At 43.5% G+C, this 24,102-nt stretch overlaps 1 protein-coding gene across 1 annotated transcript in view; it reads right to left on the bottom strand.

Moving 5' to 3' along the window:
- LOC146855113 (serine hydrolase BPHL-like) overlaps positions 1-24,102 on the bottom strand; it is a 158,956-nt gene that overhangs the window by 90,729 nt on the left and 44,125 nt on the right. The window lies entirely within an intron of this gene.

Below are 24,102 nucleotides of genomic sequence, written 5' to 3'. Positions count from 1 at the left end.
TTACTTTTAAACATTTACACTGTCTTGTCCAATGCTACTCCTCGTTAGTATCACTTTTTACACTAAAATGCTGCAATAGGCAACTAAAAGGTGACCAGTCACCTTTGCAAAGGGCCTTCCACAATGTAGCAACACATGCTGCTGTGTGTTTGTAATAACCTTTGAACAGTTTGAGCTAGAAACAATATTTTGTTTTGTTAAAACCGCAAATTATGCATCAGATAATGGATTATGTGACAAATGTGGTAAATGTATAATTATCTGGGATATGCTGCCGCCACAGAGTCTCAAACTTTCAGTGGCCCTGCTTATGGCATTATATTAAAGCAAAAAAAAAAAACACATTGATAATGGCAAAGATTTGACTCTTCTTAAATGAAAAAAACTTGTCATGTTTTAGTAATACAACACAAGTAAAGAATGGGAAGGAGCAGTGCAAGTGAATATAATACAAAAAAGCAGTGTTAACAATTCCACGGCAGCACTGGCAACATGTGCTGCCACTGTCCTGCCTACTCTCAATCTCCCAACGTGCTCGTAGAAGGCGTAGTTCGCTAAAATAATTAAAAGGCACTTAAAGAACATACACCTCATGCTGGGGCACCAATGACTGTGCATATATTCTCTCCCAACAAATTCTCTCATTTGGTCACATGAATAGAAATTAATGAATTATTGTCAGTGCCACTGGAATTATGTGATTCTGCAGGCACAGAGTTTTATGGGTAATTACACATTTTTCACATTTGCTATCAAATCCATCATCTGCTGCATAATTTGCAGATTTTAACAAGAAGCCATATTAAACGGATGGAAAGTTACTAAAAACAAGGTAACCTATTGACACACAGTTGAAGGCCCTTCTCAAAGGTTTACTTGTCACCTTTTAGGTGCTTATTGCTGTAGGTGTGTTTTGAACTGGTATAATTGAGATGGAACTATTTTCCAGACAGTGTAAATGTGTAATAAAATGACAAATTAATAAAATAGTACTACTACACATTATGCTACATAACTTAATCCCCCCTGCTGGATATTTGGTCCTCCACCCATTGCATAATTCCTGTGGGCCTAATTATTGTGTTGCTCCTACTCCTTTGGTCCTAAACTGATAAGATAATGTACTGAGGCATATGTAAACATGTTGTGCCCTAGAAAGGGATCAAACAGGAATCATATCACGATTCTTATGTACCCTTCTCTGTCTGCTGAAGGACCCTGCTTTGTCTTACCAGACTTCTCCCTGATTTTTTTGTTGTGAGTCCAGGGCAGGTTTCAAATTGGATTTTAGTGTTATATGTGGGAGGGTGCTGAGACAGAATACCGGATAAAAAATATTGAGTTGCACAAATATCGAGTAAAAAATATCATGGTTCATAAACATAGACAGCAAGAATATCGTAGTCAAGAATATTAACTTAAGGTAAGTAATACTGATTTAAAAAATATCTAAGTGTTTAATATTGTTTGCAAAAACCTAGTCGTTAAAATTATTGTTTTTAAATTAATGTTATGTATTTTAGTATACATTTTATATGAATGTGATGTATGTTTTTTTGTATAAGAATAGTTTGTATTTTTAGTACATGTGTTCAATTTTTAGTATTTATTAATTTTTTTAATTTGAAATTTGCATTTGAGTTCCGTAGCAGGTTGTGGGTTTATAAGGGAATAGGCTGGGAAGTAACTTAATTATATTGAATTAATTGATTATTTTTTATTTATTCAGATTTGTTTATTTGAGATTCTTTAGTTTTAAATGTGTAAAGTAATTTTTTGTTAATTAAATAATAGTTGGTTAGTAATTAATTTGAATTAATTAATTGCTATTTAATTATGATAATAGTGTAATACATTTTAGGTGTGTGTTGTGGTGTGTGTAGGTGTGAAGGGTGGGAAGTAATTTATTTTTAATTTATGAAGTAATAAATGGTTGTTAATTAATTTTAAATAATTAATTGGTAATTAATTATGGTAATTGTGTCATTAATTATTTGAGGTATGTGTTGTGGGGTTTATAAGAGTAAAGGGTGGGAAGTCATTTATGGTTCATTCATTAATATATAGGGGCAGATTCCAATCCGGGTCGGAAGGGCACAGAACGCGATCTGGCTAGAAAAACTGTTTTCCGCCCGACTCGTACAGCTGTACGAGCGAGCAAGTAAGATGCGAGCTACGTGAAATTCACCGAGCGAGTCCTTTCCGGGTCCGAACCGCTCCATACGTCTCGGTCGTAAGCTAACCGTGGCATGCAATGGATGCGATTAATGACCGAGCCAGTATGATGCATGTGTCAGACAGCCTGTGCGAGCCGTAGTGTCCGGCCCACAAAACATCCGGGTGGTTGCCCTTGGGGATCCGCGTCGATTCCCCCTTTCACCCGCAGCCTAACGACTCGGACACAGGGGGAGACCTAAGGGTATGTACGGTGTGGATGGCAATGACGCGTACCCACTGTAGGGGGCGCCCTTGCGCGAGATGTACCCATTCAGCCAATTGGAGCCCATGTACGCGTTGTACAACTGGCTCCCATTGGCTTCTATGGGAGTCCGACCGATCCGAGTCCGGCAGCTTACGACCGCATCGTACTCGCTCGGTCGGACTGCAGGACTCCGGCTTGGTAGGAAAACACCCCGGATCGGAATCGGGCCCATAGTTGTTAATAATTGTTAATTATTTGATATTTATTTCGGGTAATTCTTAATTTTTTTGTGTGTTGTTTTTACTTTTAAAGGGGTAAAGGGTTGGTATGAAATACATTTTGATTACTTTATTATTAGTTGTTAGTAGTAATAGTTTAAAATCTAAGTTTTGTGTTTTATTATTTTATAGTTTAATTTAGGTGTGTGTTGTGGATATTACAGTTTAATGTGTGTGTAGTCAACTATTGTTTATTAGTTTTTTGTTAGTAATTTTTTTATTGATTATTGATTATGTTAATTGTGGAAATACATTTAATTTAAAACGTTGAAGTGTTTTGTTTTTAGTGTGGTGTTATAGGGTAGGAAATAAAATACATATATTTATGTATAGATTATTTGTTTTGTTTGTAACTATTTTCTAGTTTAAAACAATCATATTTTTTAAAATTTTATTTATTATTTTATTTTATATAATATTTGTAGGTTTTTGTTATATGTAAATAATATTATAATATGTTTACTTTTTAAATATATAATATGTTTTATTTTTCATTTGTTATATATTATTTATTTATTTGTATGATTTGTTTTATTTTTAATATATTTGTTTTTTTTAAACTGTTTGAGTGTGAATAGTAATTTTTGTCTGTCCACTATCCAACACTTTCCCTAATGCTGCACTTACTGGAGTAGGAATAGTACATTTTACCTCTCCACTATCCAACACTTTCCCTACTGTTTCACTCACTGGAGTGGGAATATAAATTGTTACTCCTCGCCTATCCAACACTTTCCCTACTATTACACTCACTGGAGTTGGAACAGTAATTTTTACCCCTCTGCTATCCAACACCTTCCTTACTCTTGCACTCACTGGAGTGGGAATAGTTATTTTGACCCCTTTGCTATCCAACATTTTCCCTACTGTTGCATTGATTGTATTTTGAAATTTAAGTTTAAATATTTTTTAATAGTGTAATGTTTTAATTTATTATAGATTTTCATTTTTTTATATTTTAAATCCTTAATATATATTTTTATATTATTTTAAACTTTTAATATAAATTAAAAATATTAGTTCATCAATTGTTTCAAAATAAATATATGTATAAATTATTATTAGTGTGTTTAGTTTTTTTTATTACATTTATTTGTTATATTTCATTAAAACATATATTAAATGTATTTAATTTTGTTAAAATTATATTTAATATCTAATATATTTAGGGGCCGATTCCGATCCTGTATTTTTTTTTCCCGTCCGACTCGTATCGGTAAATTTTTCCATACAAATCGTACAAGTCCCGTCCGACCTGTGAAGTACGATTCGTACGGGAAAAATACAACTTTTCCCGATCCGATTTGTACGGATCGGCCCGATCCTTTCAAATCGGATCGGAAAAAGTTGTACCAGACGGACCCGGACACTTTTCCGTACAAATTGTAATAATGCAGTCCAACCGTACTAGTACGATCCGGACCGGCTTTCCGATTTACGATTTGTACGGAAAACGTCCCGTACACGGGGAATGCCATTACCCGCTACGAAGCAAACTTTGTACGACTTGTATCCCGGGAAAAGTTGTTCCCGGGGTGCGAGTAGTACAGGGGTACGAGTTGTACAGGCATACACCCCCGTGCATGTGTATGTACGGTGCGTACCCCAACATCGCGTATGTACTGTGCGTACCCCCAACATCGCGTACCCCAACATCGCATACCCCAACATCGCGTAACCCAACATCGCGTATGTACTGTGCGTACCCCCAACATCGCGTACCCCAACATCGCGTACCCCAACATCGCGTACCCCAACATCGCATACCCCAACATCGCGTATGTACGGTGCGTACATACGCGATGTTGGGGTATGCGATGTTGGGGTACGCAATGTTGGGGTTCGCGATGTTGGGGTACGCGATGTTGGGGGTACGCACAGTACATACGTGATGTTGGGGTACGCACTGTACATACACAACGCATTGGGGTGTATGCCTGTACGACTCGTACCCCTGGGGACTCTGCTTTTACAGCTGTTTTTGGCTGGAAACCACTGCTTAAATACATACAGACGTCGCGTGCAAGCTGTTCCAGATCAGAATCGTTGGTTTATTTTAGCTGTATGGTCTTTTGTACGATTTGTATGGAAAGAGGCTTACTGTACGAATCGTACTTCCTAGGTTGTAAGAAAAGTTTACCAGGTATGAGTTGTACGGGAAAAACGCTCCATATAACGATTTGTACAGCCTTTTTCCAGGATTGGAATCGGCCCCTTAATGTATATTATTTTATTTTATATTTATATAAAAGTCGATATTTTATACATCTATATTCTTTACAACAATAGTTTTTTAGTCGATATTGTTGTACTTACCTGTTTAACCCTTTTTCTGCTAGGGCTCACCCCCCCACACACAACCCCCCCCCCTGTGCTAAGCCTTTTTTTTGGCTATTTGGGGTAGTTCAAGCTTAGGTCCCTGTAACCTTTGACCACATAAGGTATCCATGCCAAATTAGGCGCCCTTTTCTTCCAACATCATAGGGATTTTAAAGGTACCCAGGGTTTGTGGATTGCCCTGGAGGGGACCCAGAAAGTATCCAAAATACAGCAACGTTTTTTTGGGGGGGAAAATGGGGAAAAAGTGCTGCAGAAGAAAGTGTCTGGTTTTTCCCCTGCAAATGGTATCAAAAAACGGTTTGTGGTGCTGAAGTCATCATCTTCCCAGCTTTCAGGGACAAGCAGACTTTTGTCAGAAAACCAAAATTGTTTACACAGTTTTGGCATTTTACTTGGACTTAGCCTATTTTTGCTACTTTTTGTGCCTTCAACCTCCTTCCAGTTAGTTGAAGAAATGGCTGTGTAAGCAATAATGAATCCCAGAAAGCTATACATTTCTGAAAAGTAGATACAATTCTAAATTCAGCAAGGGGTCAATTGTGTACATCCTTTGAGTTTTTTTTAAATAGAAAGTAACAGTTGAAAATAAGAAAAATTGAAAATGAGTTGAAAAAAACAGCCATTTGTGGCAATGTTTTCACCTGTAACTTCTTCTAAGTATGACAAATGTTTGAAAGCAATATACCGCTACATCCACTGGACCCCTCTGGTTGTGGGGATATTTAGGACTTGTAGGTTCACCAAGAACCCGAGCAACACAGAGCCAATTACTGTGCAGCGTCTTGCAGTGTTTTTTCATTGTGTGCCAAGTATATAGCAATTCTTTTGGTAAAATATAAAGAGTGAAAAATAGGTATCAAAGACACCTATGTATTTCCGAATTTGGAACAAAATATAGAGTTTAGAAACAGTAGCTATTTGCACATCTCCGAAAATTGTGGTTACCCATACTAGCCTGTGAATTGTAGGACATTTTTCAAAGTGACTTCTTTTTTACACATTGTCTTACATTAGGAAGGCAGAAATGCATAGAAAGTCTCTAGGTAATAACAGTTGCTCTGCAATTCTGAGTTCCCTTAAGTCCCCAGATAAAAATGGTACCTCACTTTTGTGGGTAAGTCTAGTGCTCGCGACAGGAAAACGGCCCAAAACGCATCGTGGACATACCAGAGTTTTACATTGAATACTGACCCAACAGTGCCTAGCTGAGTATTTTGAACCTTAGCTCAGGAGGCACCTAGGGAAACCTAGCAATCCAATACATTTTTGAAAACTAGACACCCAGAGGCGTCCAAGATGGAGTGACTTGAGTGGCTCTCAGCAGGTTCTGTACCAGTATTCCTTGCAAACCTCAAACTTTGTAAAAAAAAACAACATTTTCCTCACATTTCTGTGATGGGAAGTTCTAGAATCTGTGTGGATCCACAAAATTCCGCCCACACCACGTGCCTTAAAGTCTTGCGATAAAAATGGTACATCACTTGTGTGGGTAGGTCTCCAGGGGATTCCAGGTAGGAAAGCTTTTGGGGATCCATGCAAGCCATACCTCACTGGTCTCCCCCGGGTGACTAGTTTTCAGAAATGTGTGGGTTTGGTAGTTTCGCAAGATGGCTGCCGAGCCAGGGGCCAGAAACCCAGATGACCCCCCCTTGCAAAACCAAGTCGTTTTGTGACAGGTAATTTTCATGTCTCCTCAATATATTTTGGGCCCTTGCCTGTCGTGGGCTTTTGACCCACCCACACGAGTGAGGTACCATTTTTATCAAGAGACCTGGGGCAATGTTGGGTGGTAGGAAATTTGTGTCAGCCCAGTGATCCCACAACTTTCCCCCACAGAATTTTGAGAAAAAAAGTGATTTTTTCCAGCTAAATTTGAGGTTTGCAGGGGATTCTGGTTAAGAAAATGTTGGGGGGTCCACGCAAGCCATACCTCTCTAGACTCCCTCGGATGTCTAGTTTTCAGAAATGTGTGGGTTTGGTAGGTTTCCCTAGATGGCCGCCGGGCCCTGGGCCTAAAACCGAAGCATCCCCCCTTGCAAAACCAGGACGTTTTGTGATAGGTAATTTTGATGTTTCCTCAATATGTTTTGGGCCCTTGCCTGTCGTGGGTACTTGGGCCACCCACACAAGTGAGGTACCATTTTTATCGGGAGACCTGGGGTTACTCTGGGTGGTAGGAAATTTGTGTCAGGCCAGTGATCCCACAACTTTCCCACACAGAAATTGGAGAAAAAAGTGATTTTTTTCAGCTAAATTGGAGGTTTGCAGGGGATTCTTGGTAGGAAAACTTTAGGGGGTCCACGCAAGCCATACCTCCCTAGACTCCCCTGGGTGTCTAGTTTTCATAGATGTGTTGGTTTTGTAGGTTTCCCTAGATGGCTGCCGAGCCCTGGCCCAAAAACCCAGGTGACCCCCTGGCAAAACCAGGTCGTTTTGTGGTAGGTACTTTTGAAGTCTCCTCAATAAGGTTTGGGCCTTTGCCTGTCACGGGTACTTGGCCCACCCCAGCGAGTGAGGTACCAATTTTATCGGGAGACCTGGAGGAACGCTGGGTGGTAGGAAATTTGTGTCAGCCAATTGATCCCACAACTATCCCACATAGAAATGTGTTATTATTTTCTGCTAAGTTTGAGGTTTGCAGGGGATTCTGGGTAGGAAAATGTTGGTGGGTCCATGCAAGCCATACTTCCCTGGACTCCCCCGGGTGTCTAGTTTTCAGAAATGTTTGCGTTTGGTAGGCTTCCTTAGATAGCCGCTGAGCCCGGGACCAAAAGCGCAGATGACCTTGAAAAACGAGGTAGTTTTGTGATAGATAGGTGGGCACTTATGTTTTTGGTCCCAGGTTTGCAGACATCTAGGGGAACCTAAAAACCCAGACATGTCTGAAAACTAGTTACCCGTAGGAATTCAGGGAGGTGTGGCCTGCGTTGATCCCCGAACATTTTCCATCAAAAAATTCACTGCAAACCTCAAATTTAGCAAAAGAGTCAAATTTTCCTCTACTATTTGTGTGGGAAAGTTGTGGGATCACTGCACAGCAAAAATGTCCTACTACCCAGCATTCCCCTCAGTCTTCTGATAAAAATGATACCTTACTTTTGTGGATGGGCAAAGTGCTTATGACATTGAAGGGCCAAAAGCGTGTAGAAATTGAGGGGGGCCCAAAGTGGTTCTAAAAGGGCAGTTGGTTTATACGTTTTTCGGCTGACGCTACTTTGGGCATCCACACAAGTGAGGTATCGTTTTTCTTGGGAGACCAAGGGGAATGCTGGGTAGTAGGACAGTTGTGCCTGCACATTGATCCTACGACTTACCCACACAGAAATGTGAGGAAAATGTGACTTTGTGAGTAAATTTGAGGTTTGCGGGGGATTCTGGATAAGAAACTCTGGGGGATCCATGCAAGCCACACCACCAGCCCAGAGTCAGTACATGCACACAACCATCCACAAACACCACCAGCAAATCACCATCAATGCACACCACCATCCAAGCGCCATCCACACACACCGCCAGCCAAGCGCCCCTTTGTATAAATAAAACAAGAAAATCCCTAGCTTCTAGTGGGCTTTCTGCCCCTCTCGGGGGGCAGAAAGACTGAGGGATTTTTTGGGGGGACATTGTCATGCCCATTTTGGGCAGCCCTCACCCCTAAATTCAATGAAAAACAGTCCCTGGCATCTAGTGGGCTTTCTACCCCCCAGGGACGCAGATTGGGGGTAGAAAGACTGTAATTTGGCGGGGGTGGGTGGGGGCATTGACATGCCCCTCTTGGGCAGCCCCCACCCCTAATTGCAGTGAAAAGAAAATCCCTGGTATCTAGTAGGCTCTCTGCCTTCCTTGGGGCAGAAAAACTGGTATTTTGTGGGGGGTGGAGGTATTGGCATGCCCATCTTGGGCAGCCCCCACCCCTAAACTCGATAAGGAAACAAAACCTGACAGAAAGACTGTAATCTTTGCAATGGGTGGGGGCATTGGCATGCCTGTTTTGGGCAGTCCCCACCCCTAATTCAAATTGCCAAAAAAAATCCCTGGTATCTAGTGGGCTTTCTGCCCCCCTGGGGACAGATTGGTGGCTTCTGTCCCCCGGGGGGGGGGGCAGCAAGACTGAATGTACCCATTTAGGGGGAGCAAAGGGGCCGCTCTCCCCTCCCTGGTAGCTAGTAGGTTGATCCCTGCTTGGGGATCGCACTGCTGGGGCACTCTCAAAGCAGGGATCCACTATGGAGGGATACTATTGGACAGGGGAAAGTCGCCCATTTCCAACTATACCTCTCCTGACTTTCTACGTGCTCAGGGGGCTGAGATAGCCCCCTTACCACGTAGAAAGAAAAACTGAAATGAGCCTCTCGGCTCATTTCAGTTTTGGTTTCACTGAAATTACATCAGCGCGACGTGCACTCTGATCGTCATTTCAGGGAAACCAAAGCTACAGCCTTGGGAGCTCCCAAGGCTGTTGGGGATGAAAGGGAAACCCTCTGTTGTTGGCCAGAGAGGGATTCCCTATGCCATGTAATCAGACGCACATGAGCACTGGTGCGTCGGATGGCCCCTGGCCGTCCGACACATCGAAGGAGTTAAGTATAGGAGTCAATGTTTTTGCAGTCTGTATTTTTTACTCTCTAATTTTAACATTGATATTTTCTACATCGATGTGGGGTGACACTAGTCATTTCCATAGCACACTCCCCTACTCCTCCTCAGCTATCAGGGCCCAACTTTAATGTGGCTGTAGACTTTCTCCATTTTGGAATTGTCCTGACACCATTATGGATTTGTTTGCAGTAAGGTAATGAGAGATGGAGGCTGATTAGAGGAGAGTGTGACAATAGAAAAGAGGAATACGAATAAAAGAAAAGAAAGGATAAGACAAAAGAATGGCGAGGAAACAGGTGGGTAAAACAAAAGTAAAGAAGTGATTATAAGGGAAGAGAAGAAATATATGACAGAGGATTGATTAGTGTGGAATCGACGGTGAACAATGCCATAAAGGGGCAGATTCCAATCCGGGTCGGAAAGCACTCCGACCGAGTTGGATCCGGAGTGTTTTCTGACCGAGCCGGACCCCTACAGTCCGACCGAGCGAGTACGATGTGCACGTATGCTGTCGGACTCGGTTTGGTCGGACTCCCATAGAAGTAAATGGGAACCAGTTGTACGACGCGTACATGCGCTCCCATTGACTGAATGGGTACGTCTTGAACAAGTGCGCCCCCCTACAGTGGGTACGAATCGGTGCCATCCGCACCATACATGCCTGTGTTGGGGAGACCCATCGGTCTCCCCCTGTGTTCAAGTCGTAGGGCTGCGGGTGTCAGGGGGTTCGCCGCGGACCCCCGAAGTCCGACTCCGGGAGCTTTTGCGAGCCGGACACTCCGGCTCGCACAGGCTGCCTGACGCGTGCATCGTACTGGGTCGGTTTTAAATTGCATCCATTGCACGCCACGGTTAGCTTTGTAGTGAGGGCTGCAATTTATATACGTACATTGCTAAGTTAGCATAACCGCGTTAGATGTTAGAAAGCCATCTTGCCACTTTTGCTGCTTTTGCACCCGACACTGCAGTTACATGTTATTATTTGAGAAAGGCTTGCTCGCCTTTTCTTCACATGAGAACTGTCTGTTGTTCACATCCCTAGGCGTGAGCTGCGACCTTGGTCTGAACATTGTGTAAAGAAACAGTCTGGGTCGCTAGATGGTGCATGTTTTTGGGTTCAGGTTGATCGGCCCACTATTTAGCCATAACACGCACACAGCTGCAAATACCTCAGAGTCAAGCGCTTTTAATATTGCAGGCTGCTTGCTAGATTCAGGCATTCGGAAGAAGAGCTTTTCCAGGAGCAGAGTATACCTAATCCTGTGATGTGATTCCACTAAGCTGATCTTTACGGTATGGGGTTCCCCATTCAAGCCTAGAGACCTTCTATTAGTCTAATAATAATATTAGTTTACTAGCGAAAGGAAGGTGGCTGTATTCCACTGTCATTCTATTATGATTTCTCCTTTCATTTTCTATGGTATTGTAACTATGCTGATGGTTTTGATTTGTCTGCTTATGTTAGCCAAAGTACTGCATCTTAGGACACGAGGTTTATAAATAAACTCTTTAAACTTTACCATGTCTCTGTTTACTCTTGTTGTGGACTGATATGAGAATAGTAATGAACATTTATTTCTGATTCCCACCATTCCTGAGAATACACTAAGTCGCTTGTTCTGGGTTGTCTATACATTGGGACCGCCGAGATAAATACGGATAACGAATGGAACACTGATGCTGGTCGGATAGGGGTTCTGGGTTCTGAGGTGAGTTTTTGGTACACCACAATTCACTGAGGTCCTGGTTTCCTGCGCATAGTTCTGTGCATGAGCAGAATCCCTGCAACATGGCGCACCTAACGTTTGGTCTATTGATTTGAAACGCCTTAGTAGTGCTTGTAATACCCTCACTCTTGTTTCCGGATAACGGGATTGACGGATTTAGACCTACCTGTTACTCGACTAATAGGTTCTTTCAAGCTTGAAAAGGTTTCTTCTATATCTGAACCCTAGTGCTACTGATTAAACCCGTTGTTGATCTTTTGTATGTCCTTATGGCGGTTGAAATTGCTGCACATAGCCGTACACCTCTGCGACGTCATTTGACGACGTATGGGGTGCCGGACGATGGGATGGCTGTTATTTTTGTGGTGAGCGCTGATGAGTAATTTCCTTATGAGTTGTTTTACTCTTGGGTGACTTTGCCGGCGGTGAATGCAGACGATAATACATTTCACTCCTATACTCCCACGCAGCTACCTGCAACCTATACGCCATATAGGACACAAGAAATTCCTATTTCTGCCTGGCAGCATAGCATTTGGTTTAATGGCGCCCTTCCCCATGCGATTACACCGGCTAGAATGGGCCCTTTGTCAATTCCAGGGGCCACATGGCCGGTGCTGGCTGGATTTACGCCTCATCCCCGCTATCTGACGGTAGCGGTGGCTGAGTTGCGTGTACTTCACACAGCCCTTATTATAGTGCATAGGGCTTTAGTGCAGTACGTGTCACGCAACGTGCAGGTGGGGGCACCTACTGTTGCGGGACAACCAGCTGAACACCACGCAGTGGTTATTAGTCCTGTTATGGTGAATTTGGTAATGGGCAAGCGCCCCCAAAATAAGGATGACTTACCTTATTGGCTTGCTGAGAAATTTGACCAACTGGAAGCGGTTTTTCCGCATACTACTCCTGTGGAGAAACACAGGATACTCACCACTGGTTTGCCGAAAGACTTAGTCCCAGATATGGCCGATTGTGACAACTGGGGCAAGGTCTTTGCCGCGACATACTCGAAGTGCTTCGGGTATGTCTGTGCTTCCCTCCGTCATTAAACGTGTTCAAGATAATCACGGTGCGGAGGCTGCTGTAGAATTAGGAATGCGGCTTGTCGGGGTGTTCAATGTGGTTGCTTCCATGGTAATGGGCAACCTCAAAGGTGATGCTATGCAGTTCCAAGTGGCTAATAAATTGGACCGCTTGGACGAACTCGACAGGCCTAAGGAGTTCGCTAAGATTATTGCGGAAGCCTATAGAACCATTGGCCGCAGTGCCTTAGGTGTTAAACCAACTGTAATAATTCCTGATTTAGTACAGCAAACTAAGGTGAGCTCGTCTGGTAAAGACGAACGCCCACATTTTCCAAAACAAAGGACAAAGAAACAGGGGAAGCAGCAACAGAAACAGGGGTCTCGTCCTGCCTCACCCGTACAGTCGACTAGTGAACGCACATATGATCTGCGCGATCGCTCTAGTATTAAGTCACCTGATAGATTTCAGGTTTCTGAACAACGTTCTCCTCGTTCTTCACAGAAAACATCGGCTTCACAGTCCGGTAGCGGAGACCGTGGGAAAGGACGGGGTGCCCAACAAGGACGTGACAACCCGTCAGACTGACGGTAAGGGCAAGCAGGACGAGTCTGCATGTCAACGACCCCCGTTTCAAAAGAAGAAGGTTGCTGCGCTAACAGTGAGGTATGCCACAGAGAGTGCGGACGCAGCTTCGGAACCTGACATGGGCACTAACGCTGCCCAACAGCGCGGCGGAAGTTACAGTAGTGCGACAAGCACTCCATCCATATCTGGAGATGACAGCAACTGACACGTTCATTACTGTAGAAACTGCTGACACTAGAGTTCCTCCCCCTGACAGACTATATAATATAGTCCTCTTAATTGAAGGTGACATACAACGTACAATTCAGGGGATTTTTTGGGATAATCTGACCTCTTCGTACGATATTCTATTGGCAGAGGCAGACTGGCCCCCGGCTTTCATTTTAGATGCTCCTAGAGGGGAGGAGGTGATCCTCCCGTCCTTTGCGCACACAGTGCCAAAGGACCAAGCTAAGAAGTTCGCTGAGGAGTGGGCTGTGGTGCTAGCACCGGCTTTGTATCATACTCAGGTAGGCTGGGATAAATTGTCCCCTAGCCATGAGATTCCGTTGCGGTCTATGCTCCAGCCACAACCCCAATATCCCATGCGTCGCGAAGCAAGACCGAATGTCGTGGCAATCCTTGAACAATTGGAATATCAAGGTGTTATTTAAACATGTGTGTCACCAATGAATAATCCTTTATTCACTGTGACGAAGCCTGATGGGTCGTACCGCCTAGTTTTAGATTACCGGCATTTAAACTCTCATTGCCGGACATGCGCAGTACAGAATACCCACAGTTCTGCTCTCGTCGATAGTCTTGTGAGAAAACGGTTTAAGACCACATTTGACATTTCCAATGGCTTTTAGAGCCATAACCTGTCCTCTCGTAGTAGTCAGTAGGCAGTGTTTACTTCAGGCGGCAAATAAAAACATTTTAATAGATTAGCCATGGGCTATAAAAACAGCCCTGGTGTCATTGCCGCTCGTGTAGTGTCTCTGTTAGAGAGCATTGACCCTGATGCGTACTCGTATGTGGATGATATTTATCTCACAGATGACGAGTTGTGGCCGCATCTGTGTCGCGTTGATCGCATTATTGTTATGTTTGTAGACTTCAGTTACAAATTCAACTTTGCGAAGTCTCACATTGCAGAGTATACAGTGTTGTTTTTGGGATACGAACTCAACAATGAGGGTCGAGGATTAGCTCCGCAATTCCTGGAGAAGTGCGCATGCCTGCGTTCTCCTACAACACTGAAAAAATTACAGTCTTTGCTGGGCTTTCTGAATTTCGGTCGTACGTATATTCCTGATTATGCCCAGCGTATCAAGCCACTTTATGCCTTGGTACAACCTACTTTTTCCAAATCATGCTGGCTGCCGGAGCATTCAGCTATTTTGCTATCTTTGCAAGCTGATCTTCATGCCGCAAAATACTTACTGACGCGTGATAACCGCAATAACCTGGTAATAAGAATTGTGCCAGGCGCCGTGGGTTTCACGTACTTAACGTTCAATGAGGGCGACACCGTCCCCATTGCCTACAAATCACACTTCGGCTGAACTGCACCTTTCCTCTGTCGAGAAATTTTGACGGCAGTACAGATGGCGATTCTTAAAGAACGAGCGCTGTCGCAAGGGAAACGCATGTTGGTGGTCACACCATATCCTGCCCTTGAGGCAGTGACCAAAGCGAGTGTACCAAATTCTAAAGCTTTGCATCCCCGGTGGATACAATGGGCCACTTCCTTGACATCGCCAGATGTCACTTATATCTTTGATGCCTCTTTACAGACGCAGGAGTACTTGCAGTATGAATTCGTTCATCCGGCTCCTCTGTCTTTGCGCCCGCTCGAGGATTACCATTGTGTCATTTACACTGACGGTTCTGCGCTACCGGCGACTGGATCGAAGCATGCCTATTCAGCGGCCTGCGCAATCGTGGCAGGCACTTTCGTAAATGGTGAATTCCAATCTGATGTCGTGCATATGCAGTCATTGGGTGATTGTACCACACAGTTGGCAGAGCTCCGTGCTCTGCTTCTTGCACTGGAGTTTGCTGATTCTCGGGTCACTACTCTTATAGTGAGTGACTCGTTCTATTGTGTTCAATCTTACAACGACAATCTACTTTTTTGGTCTCAAAATGAATTCCGTGATTCCAAAGGTAGCACAATTAAGCATAAAATGCTTTGGGTTCGAGTGGCAGAACTTAAAGAACATCTGCCTCTCGTGAATGTTATTCACACTCTCGGTCACCAACGAGTTGGTGTCCATGCTGTCGGCAACAGCTTAGCTGACGAGGCAGCAAAAACAGCAGTGGCGACGTACTTAGTGTCAGCAGTTACAAGATCCAAAAGTAAGATCGATGATGACATCTTGGCAGCTATTGCTGCTACAGAGAAGGGAACTAATTACCCGAGAGGTTTCCCTTCTCGTTACCATTATCACTTAAGTCCTGATAACATCCCGTTAGTGAGGATTAACGATGTTGGTGACAGATTGATTCCCAACGCGGACTGCAGACCATCTTTGATATTAGCGGCTCACGAGGGTATGGCCTCTGCCCACGCCGGCGTTGCAGCTACTGTATCTCTGTTACAACAACGCTACTGGTGGTGCGGTTTATATAAACAAGCTCGCGCTTATGTTCTTGATTGTGACATTTGCCAGCAGATTAAACCTTCTACTGCTGCGCGCCCACCACAAACTCAGTTGTACATATCTAATAAACCACTAGGGTGTGTTTATCTAGATCACTGCGGTCCATTCACCTCTGATACTGTGTACAAGTACATCTTGGTTGCAGTGGATTCGTGCACACGTTTTCTGTGGGTATGGCCACAAAGGAGTGCTGATGCCCGTACTGTCATCAGGGATTTGCGTGTCTTTGTGGGAAGTTTTGCATGTGGTACCTTTCATTCTGATCAAGGCCCTGTGTTCGCCTCTGAGGCATACAAAGAAGCCATGAGAAATTTGGGGGTCCAAGTCAAATTTTCGTCTCCCTACCGACCTGAGGGTAATAGTGTGGTGGAGCGAATGAACCGTGACTTAAAGCAATCTTTGACAGCTAGGGTTTTAGGCACTGGCCGGAACTGGCTAGCCCATTTCTATAACGTCCAACGTGCACTTAACAATCTCCCTAGAAGGTCTTTGTGTGGGCGGACCCCATACATGATGCTCTTTGGCATACAAATGTTTGTCCCGGACCTTGATGGTCTAGACATGGCGGTGTCAGCCGCACCCTTTGACGTAGATAATCACTGTGCTGTATTGCAGACTCTACAAGTAGCAAGAGACAGTCTAGCGAAGGAACACGTGCCCACCACATCTGATGCTGTGCTTCAGATTCCGGTAGTCGGCTGGCTACCTCGAGTTGGTGATCTGGTCCGTGAGAAGGTGGAGAACAAGAAGGAGTTCGGCCCCTCTTATCGTGCACCGGTTCCAGAGCTTGGCGTGCAGGGTACACGAACAGTCATTTTACCTCCACTTCCTGGTCGCAAGGATAACAGGTACATCTCTATTGACAATGTCAAGCTACAGCAAGTGGCCGATTCTTCTTAGTATGACTCCAGCGGTTTCTTGCCCTGCGATGCTGAGAAACTCTGTTTTGGCTCCAGCTTCTACCACCTTGCCTGATGTTGCCATCGAGAGGCATACAGTTACTGGTCCTTTGTTGCCACCAACAGCTGGTGGTCTACCTGAAAATACTGAGTATGCTTATCCTGCAGATGTACCGTTGCCTGTTTTACAATCCACCGCAGTAAACCAGTTGCGCTTTTCCTTTGACACTAACTCAATGACTTCCAATTCTCCATCCAAAGTTTCAATCTTTGCTGTCTGGTTTAATAGACATTTTTTTATTCCCCCTTGGACTTACATTTGGCTGGTGCTCATATCTATTTTTTTGTTCATGTCCATTGGATTTGTGGTGGTGTTTTTTCGTCTTATGAATGGACAGTACCTAAAAGAAAGATCTACAATTAGACTAATTGATGGAACTTTGGCCCCCCCACTCCTCATCACATATCATGAAAAGGGACCAGACTTTTGTGAATATTACTTCCTGGCCTGTGTTGGATGGGATTGCGTGGGATGCTGTTAAATTTCAAATTCATGGTCCCACTGAAGTAATCAATGTGCCAAATGTATTATGTGTTTCTATGGGTGATGTAGTTAAGCAAAGCATCCGCTCAGATGATTGGGATGTTCAAGCCATAGAAGCACTGTTTTCTGATTTGAAATATTATGCTGCGTTTGATACTGAGGATTTGTATTTTGCTATCAACATTATGGCAATCATTTCCTTCACAAAGCCAATACGTTTAGAAATTTTGTAAATTATACGCAATGGGAACACTGTCCAGCGCCTAGGCTGGGCAGCTCCACCACGTTAGTGAACAAATTCACATATTTTTCTGATTTCAGTGTGTCAAATCCTGCCTCCTTTTACTTTAAAGTGACAGCTGAGTCTGCCTCGAAAGTTAGGCTGACACACACAAAATTATTATATTCCAAATCCTTTATGGATGATTTGGCAATCGGAGGTTATGTTCTGTTGAAAGCAACTATTGATCTTAAATCGGTTTGGGGTTCTAAACCGTGACAGGTACAGGGAACAGAAGCTTTGCATCGTGCCTGCCTCAGCCCGAACCACATGTTATTTTTGAATTTGTCAATTTTTCAGACCACCTGTTTTGGATTGGCTACTTCTAAAAAATTAAATTCTCCCTCTACTCCGGATCTGGGTGCTTATCCTAATTGGGATAATCATACGGATCTGTCCCTTACTGCGTTGCAGTCATACATTTCTAACACATCCTTCAATATTTCCAAATTAAATCCGGAAGGATGGTTAATATGGCAAACGGGCTCAGATTCCTGTCAACATCGGTTTCTGGATTTAAATCCGGGGTATACGCAAGTTCGTGTGGACCCCCGTTTTGAATCCTCTCATACTGTAACTACCTACTCAGTAGGGAAGTTATGGCAATCTTGGCTGCAACATTCCACCTTAGCATCTGTTAAACTTCATTTATCACAATTACACGACAAAATAGATTTGAATGATTTTGTTAAGGGTCCTGCGGTTGGCAGGTCCAAAAGATGGGTATATGCTGTTTATAAAGAAGTTTGGAAGCTATCGCAAATTGATGCTGCATCCAGATTACGGGCTATTGATCAAGCCAATATGGAAAAGGTATAGGCTGTTATAGATAATAGCATTAACACCCTGTCTTCCAGAATTTATACGTTAAATAATATTGTTTCATCTGTTATTGACATTGTGCAGGATGATGTGTCTGTTTTATATCATGGTCAAAATCAATTGCGTTCTATAATGCAGTTTGCATGGACATTCTAAACGTTAAAGGCTGGGAAAGTCCCTTGGGACTACATGAATACTTCATCTTTGTTCCTTCCTTTTAATTTAACTGCAAAACAACAGTTCATGTCCATGAAAGATGCAACATACTCATTGCTGCACATTGAAAAGTTAGAACCTTTGCCTTTCTCTGTTGCCGAATTAAACTCCGCTGTGTGACTTATCCACGGGTTAATCACATTACCATTTCCCCTGTTTAAGTTCAGTTCCTGCATGAAACATTATGCGCTAGGTAGATATGAACAACTAGGAACTGCCTTCCTGCATGAAGTTTGGTCACTCCCATTAACGTACAGGTGCGTGAGAGACGGTAAAGAGGTTTACTTAAAAGGTGAAGAATGCACTTCCACTCCGGATCACTCTGTGGTGTGTCGGCACATTCAATTGCATGGTGCATGTAATCTACACGCTCCTAATTTAGCTTGCGTCCTGAAAGTGATTCCAGTGCCAGTCATAACACCGTCATTTACGCTGCTGGCTAACGGTAGTTATTTGCTATTAAATAATGAAGCTTGCTGTGGGATGTTAGTGGGAATTCCCTACATAGTGACTGTATCACAGAGAGTGGTCTGCTGTAACAACGTCCTTTTCCCACCTCCGCATGGATGGCTCGATGTATCCATCTGGCCTTCCATTCCAACCTTGAAAGCAGAGTTCAACAAGATGAGCAGAACAAGGGCTCTATTGTCTCAAAAAGAAGTCGCGTTGACTTCGTCCTGGGAAACATTTGTCCTTCACGTAGCAAACACGCGCACAGAGGTGCAAGCGCTTTTGAATACAGATCTCCCACTTCATTTTGGTGCCTTGATTCAGACTATCTTTAATGCCTCGTCAACAAGTGGCCTGGCACATTTTTTCAAAATTGTGGGCTCCGGCCTCGTGACCTCCTTCCAAACTATTTTTGGTGGGATCCCGGCATTTTTTCATTCTATTTTTTCCAGCGTCTTTGGAGGTCTCCCGTTGATTCTCGCCCTCGTGGCTGGGGTGCTGTTGTTGGTCTGCTTACTACGCAATGGATGCACAATTTGTGTCACACGAGAGCCTGTCCCGGCTGCTCCATCTTCGTAACCGGATGCTTGAATACTATGGAACATTGCCACTGGCAACCGTGAGCTTAGCCTATGGATTGTCCTTCCAGTTTCCCTACTTTACATGCGTGCAACCTGTCTTTCATTGCCTAAAGTGTCCGTTCCAATGGGCTCTGGATTTGTGCTTGTCAAACTCGGTGTCTCCCGCCTCGGATTATGATCGACTAATGAGCCCCTTAGTGGCTCATGAGTTGGACTGTTCTGGTGTCAGGATTATGGGCTGTGGAGCAGCACATGGAGTCCTAGGGAATTGGGACATCGGTACGGCTGCAGATGACTTCCTGGCAAGAAGTTATCTTGAAGAACACACCAGTTGTCCTCTGATGGTACTAAAGGCTCCAGTTGTCGAAGAACATGTGTGTTCATTCCCCTTGCTGAACTGGATGGCAGATAATTTTGCAGGATGTTCCAATGATTTCCTCTTGGAAGCCGTTGCTACTTACTGTGCTTATACATTGATGGATTAACTTGGATGTCATCCAACATTCCTTTGGAGGAACTTTTGCCTTCTCGTTCGGCATCCATCGATAATATTTTATTTCCTTTAAATGTTTTTTTTTCTCTCTTTCTTCTCTTCGAACTTTCACTGCCCTTATGTGGATTTCCAATTTGAGCCCTTGGTTCCGTTCTATCGAACTTGAACTCTGCGTTCCTTAAATTGTACCCCTATTGGTTAGTGGTCCGATCAAAGGGGGGTGTAGTGAGGGCTGCAATTTATATACGTACTTTGCTAAGTTAGCATAACCGCGTTAGATGTTAGAAAGCCATCTTGCCACTTTTGCTGCTTTTGCACACGACACTGCAGTTACATGTTATTATTTGAGAAAGGCTTGCTCGCCTTTTCATCACATGAGAACTGTCTGTTGTTCACATCCCTAGGCGTGAGCTGCGACCTTGGTCTGAACATTGTGTAAAGAAACAGTCTGGGTCGCTAGACGGTGCATGTTTTTGGGTTCAGGTTGATCGGCCCACTATTTAGCCATAACACGCACACAGCTGCAAATACCTCAGAGTCAAGCGCTTTTAATATTGCAGGCTGCTTGCTAGATTCAGGCATTCGGAAGAAGAGCTTTTCCAGGAGCAGAGTATACCTGATCCTGTGATGTGATTCCACTAAGCTGATCTTTACGGTATGGGGTTCCCCATTCAAGCCTAGAGACCTCCTATTAGTCTAATAATAATATTAGTTTACTAGCGAAAGGAAGGTGGCTGTATTCCACTGTCATTCTCCTTTCACTTTCTATGGTATTGTAACTATGCTGATGGTTTTGATTTTAATCATTTGTCTGCTTATGTTAGCTAAGGTACTGCAAATAAACTCTTTAAACTTTACCATGTCTCTGTTTACTCTTGTTGTGGACTGATATGAGAATAATAATGAACAGGTATTTCTGATTCCCACCATTCCTGAGAATACACTAAGTCGCTTGTTCTGGGTTGTCTATACATTGGGACCGCCGAGATAAATACGGATAACGAATGGGACACTGATGCTGGTCGGATAGGGGTTCTGGGTTCTGATGTGAGTTTTTGGTACACCACAATTCACTGAGGTCCTGATTTCCTGCGCATAGTTCTGTGCATGAGCAGAATCCCTGCAACAGCTTCCGACCGAGACGTACGGAGCGGTTCGGCCCCGGAAACGACTCGGTCGGTGAATCTCACGTAGCTCGCATCGTACTTGCTCGCTCGTACAGCTGTAAAACACGCGTACGGCTTGTAGTTTTTCTGGCCAGATCGCGTTCGGTGCCCTTCCGACTCGAATCCGAATCGGCCCCAAAGTAGAGAAGGTGTAGAAGATGGTGTGAGAGGTGGAGGAAACAGAATGAAAAAAGTCTTAGGAAGTGGGATGGATGGAGCAGGGTACTGTCGATCAAAATGAGTGATGCAAGTAGGGGAGTAAGCAAGCATGTACATGAGTTGGGGCGATAAGAAGTGAACAGAGGGTTAGAAATACATAAGGGTGAAGATGGAGAATGACGTTTGTGAACAACATGGAGGATGAGAAAGGAAGGTGGTCACATAAGAGGGTCACAAGCAAATGATAAGTGGAAAGGTAGAGACCAGAGAAGGAGTGTGAAGTGATTGGAGGATAGTGGTAGAACAAGAGGGAGGAGAGATAGATGGATAGGGAGGGTGATGGGTAAAGAGATATTGATGGGAATGGGAGAGGTTGGTGGGAGACAGGAGAATGGGAAAGCAAAGGAAGTATGTTGGTTACTACTTAGGAGAGGCAGTTTAATTTTGGGACATTGACATGAGCTGTACGTTTCCTCCTCGTTCTCCTTGAGATACATTCTGTTCAAAAGGCTGACAACATAATAGTGGTTGAGAAAGTAGCCATCAAATTACAAGTCCACTCATCAACCTCAGAAGAATGACTTTTGGCACAGTGGACCGATAAGGGTAGAAATAGGCCCACATTTGATGTCTGGTTTCAATTTTGTTGCTCAGTTTGCCACCTTTGATTGTTCTTCCAGTTGTTACCTCGCTTATTTAGTTAAAATCCGGATAACCCCAGGTATTTATCGACCTTATGTTTGCTCAGGAATATGTGCTATATATTCAGACCTTAGAGCTGCCATTGTTTAGAATATGGAGAGCAACCAGTGAAGAACAGATCCAGAGAAGGAAGGGCCAGGACCTATTACACACACCCATGCACCAACACACCGCCATGCACACCCCTTACATATACAAAGTCATTACCCAAAGGCAGCAGCAGAGAAGGTGAAGCTGACAGAAAAGGATGAGGTGGAGAGTCTACGTGAGGTGGAGAAAGAGAAGGGTAGGTGAAGAGAGGGGAAGGTTAAGTAAGGAGATGGGGGGGTAATAGTAAAGAAACTGATGCAGGCTGGAGGATAATGTACACCCAGGAGGATGGTGAGGGGGAGGAAAGGAGGATGAGTCAGAAGGACAGAAAGGTGAGTAGGAGTGAGAGGAGGCCAAAGAACACAGGGGAGGGTAAGGAAGAGAGAGTGAATGGTGAGGGGATTAGATGGGTGGGTGGAAATAGAAGGGTGAAGTGGATTGAGAGTGAGTTGACGTACAGTGCGAGGATGGCGAGGTCAAGATAGAGTTAAAGTAGGATAAGGCAGGAAAGTGGAGGGTGAGACGGAGAGAGAGGAGGGTGAGGTGGAGAGAGCAGAAGTGATCCAGGCAATAGGTTTAAACTTTTAGAAGTACACACTTAAAACTAGTGGACAGAATCCTGCAGTAGGTATGGTGCTGCTCACACCCATACCAGACCATCCAGCATTCCCAGACGGAGCTCTCAGATACCTGGGAGACTATGGACAACCCCACTCACCTTTTTGAGTTTGAGTTTATTTTAAACAATCGCTCGGTTACTTAAAACCCTTGCAATAAATATACAGGATATATATTTACATAGTGAGATAAAATCATTAATAAAATCTTCCCATTCAGTTTTTCAATTATAACAGATTAAAACAAGGAAATCTGGTAGTTTCAACTTTAAAAAATTTAAAGATGCTGGTACACGGAAACATTTCAGTTCATATGTATGTCAATAGATGACAATTCGCCCCTAATGGCCTACCAATTAGTGTTATCATTTGATAGTAACTTATATATACATAATAAAACCTGAAATTCATGGTGAGGCAAAATTTGAATAGAAAATCTATAGTATCAAAATATTTCTAATGGTAGGAGGCAAGCGTAGGTCGTGATTTAGGCAAAAGGAAAGTATTCTAGTTCATTGGTTGTCCTTAGGGGGATTCAATAAGAGTTGATGGTTCAGCCCCTAATAATATTATGGGGACTCTATTTTGCTTCTAAAGGTTTAGTATGACAGCTATGTCAAAAACAGTAAATGATTTTCATGTTCTTTAAGTCTTTGCTCCACTTTTAGTAGAAATTTGACAAAACGGCAATTTAGTTGAGTGTCCCCTGGGTCGAAGCAGGCTAAAATAGCCTGTCTTCTTGTTCGTATTCCAGCCCACATAAAAGTGAGATCCTCTGTGGCATCACGATGAAAAGATCAGGAATGTAACACAGCTGTTTTAATGCATGCAGCCACGGAAAGAAAAAAGTTCCACACAAGAGCGGATGGACACAGTAGTTCCGTTTGAGAGCTGATAAGAGCCCCCTTTCAAGATACAATAATTATAAAAGATAGGCGAAACCTAACAAGAGGTTCACCAGAGCAAAGAGAAACTTAAGCAAAAGAATGCTTTATTAATGAAGTCTAGAACCCTAAGACAATATTTCTTCGGCTGTGGTCTGAGTAAAGTGGAACTCTACCTATCTGAGCTGTGATGTGCTTTAAAGACTTGGATACAACAACTCTTCTCTATTTAACACACTTACGCAGCCAATATAAAGATCCTAAACACCAAGGTGTTGTGACAACTCTGATGTTGATGCATGACACCCAAACGCTACTTACGAAGGACACACCAAAAGCAGGCATCCTTTCAATGAAACACTCCCATACCGAGCTTCCCATCTGCAAATGCGCTTTGATGCCTCGTTTGGGTTATAAAGTGCTATATAAATGAAAGTACGATAATACACTTCTGCTCCTGTCCTTCAGAGTCCAGGCATGTTTTGTCTCAGGTGTGTGGCTGATTTAGCTGAATGCTGTACCAGGTACGATTAAATAGTGGTGTTTGACTAGGCAAGGCTCTGAATAGAGACGG

Source organism: Triturus cristatus, chromosome 4_1 (genome assembly GCF_964204655.1).
Source record: "Triturus cristatus chromosome 4_1, aTriCri1.1, whole genome shotgun sequence".
NCBI classification, from domain to species: Eukaryota; Metazoa; Chordata; class Amphibia; order Caudata; family Salamandridae; genus Triturus; species Triturus cristatus.
Note: the sequence above shows the minus strand (reverse complement) of the source record. Positions and strands in the feature narration are given on the sequence as shown.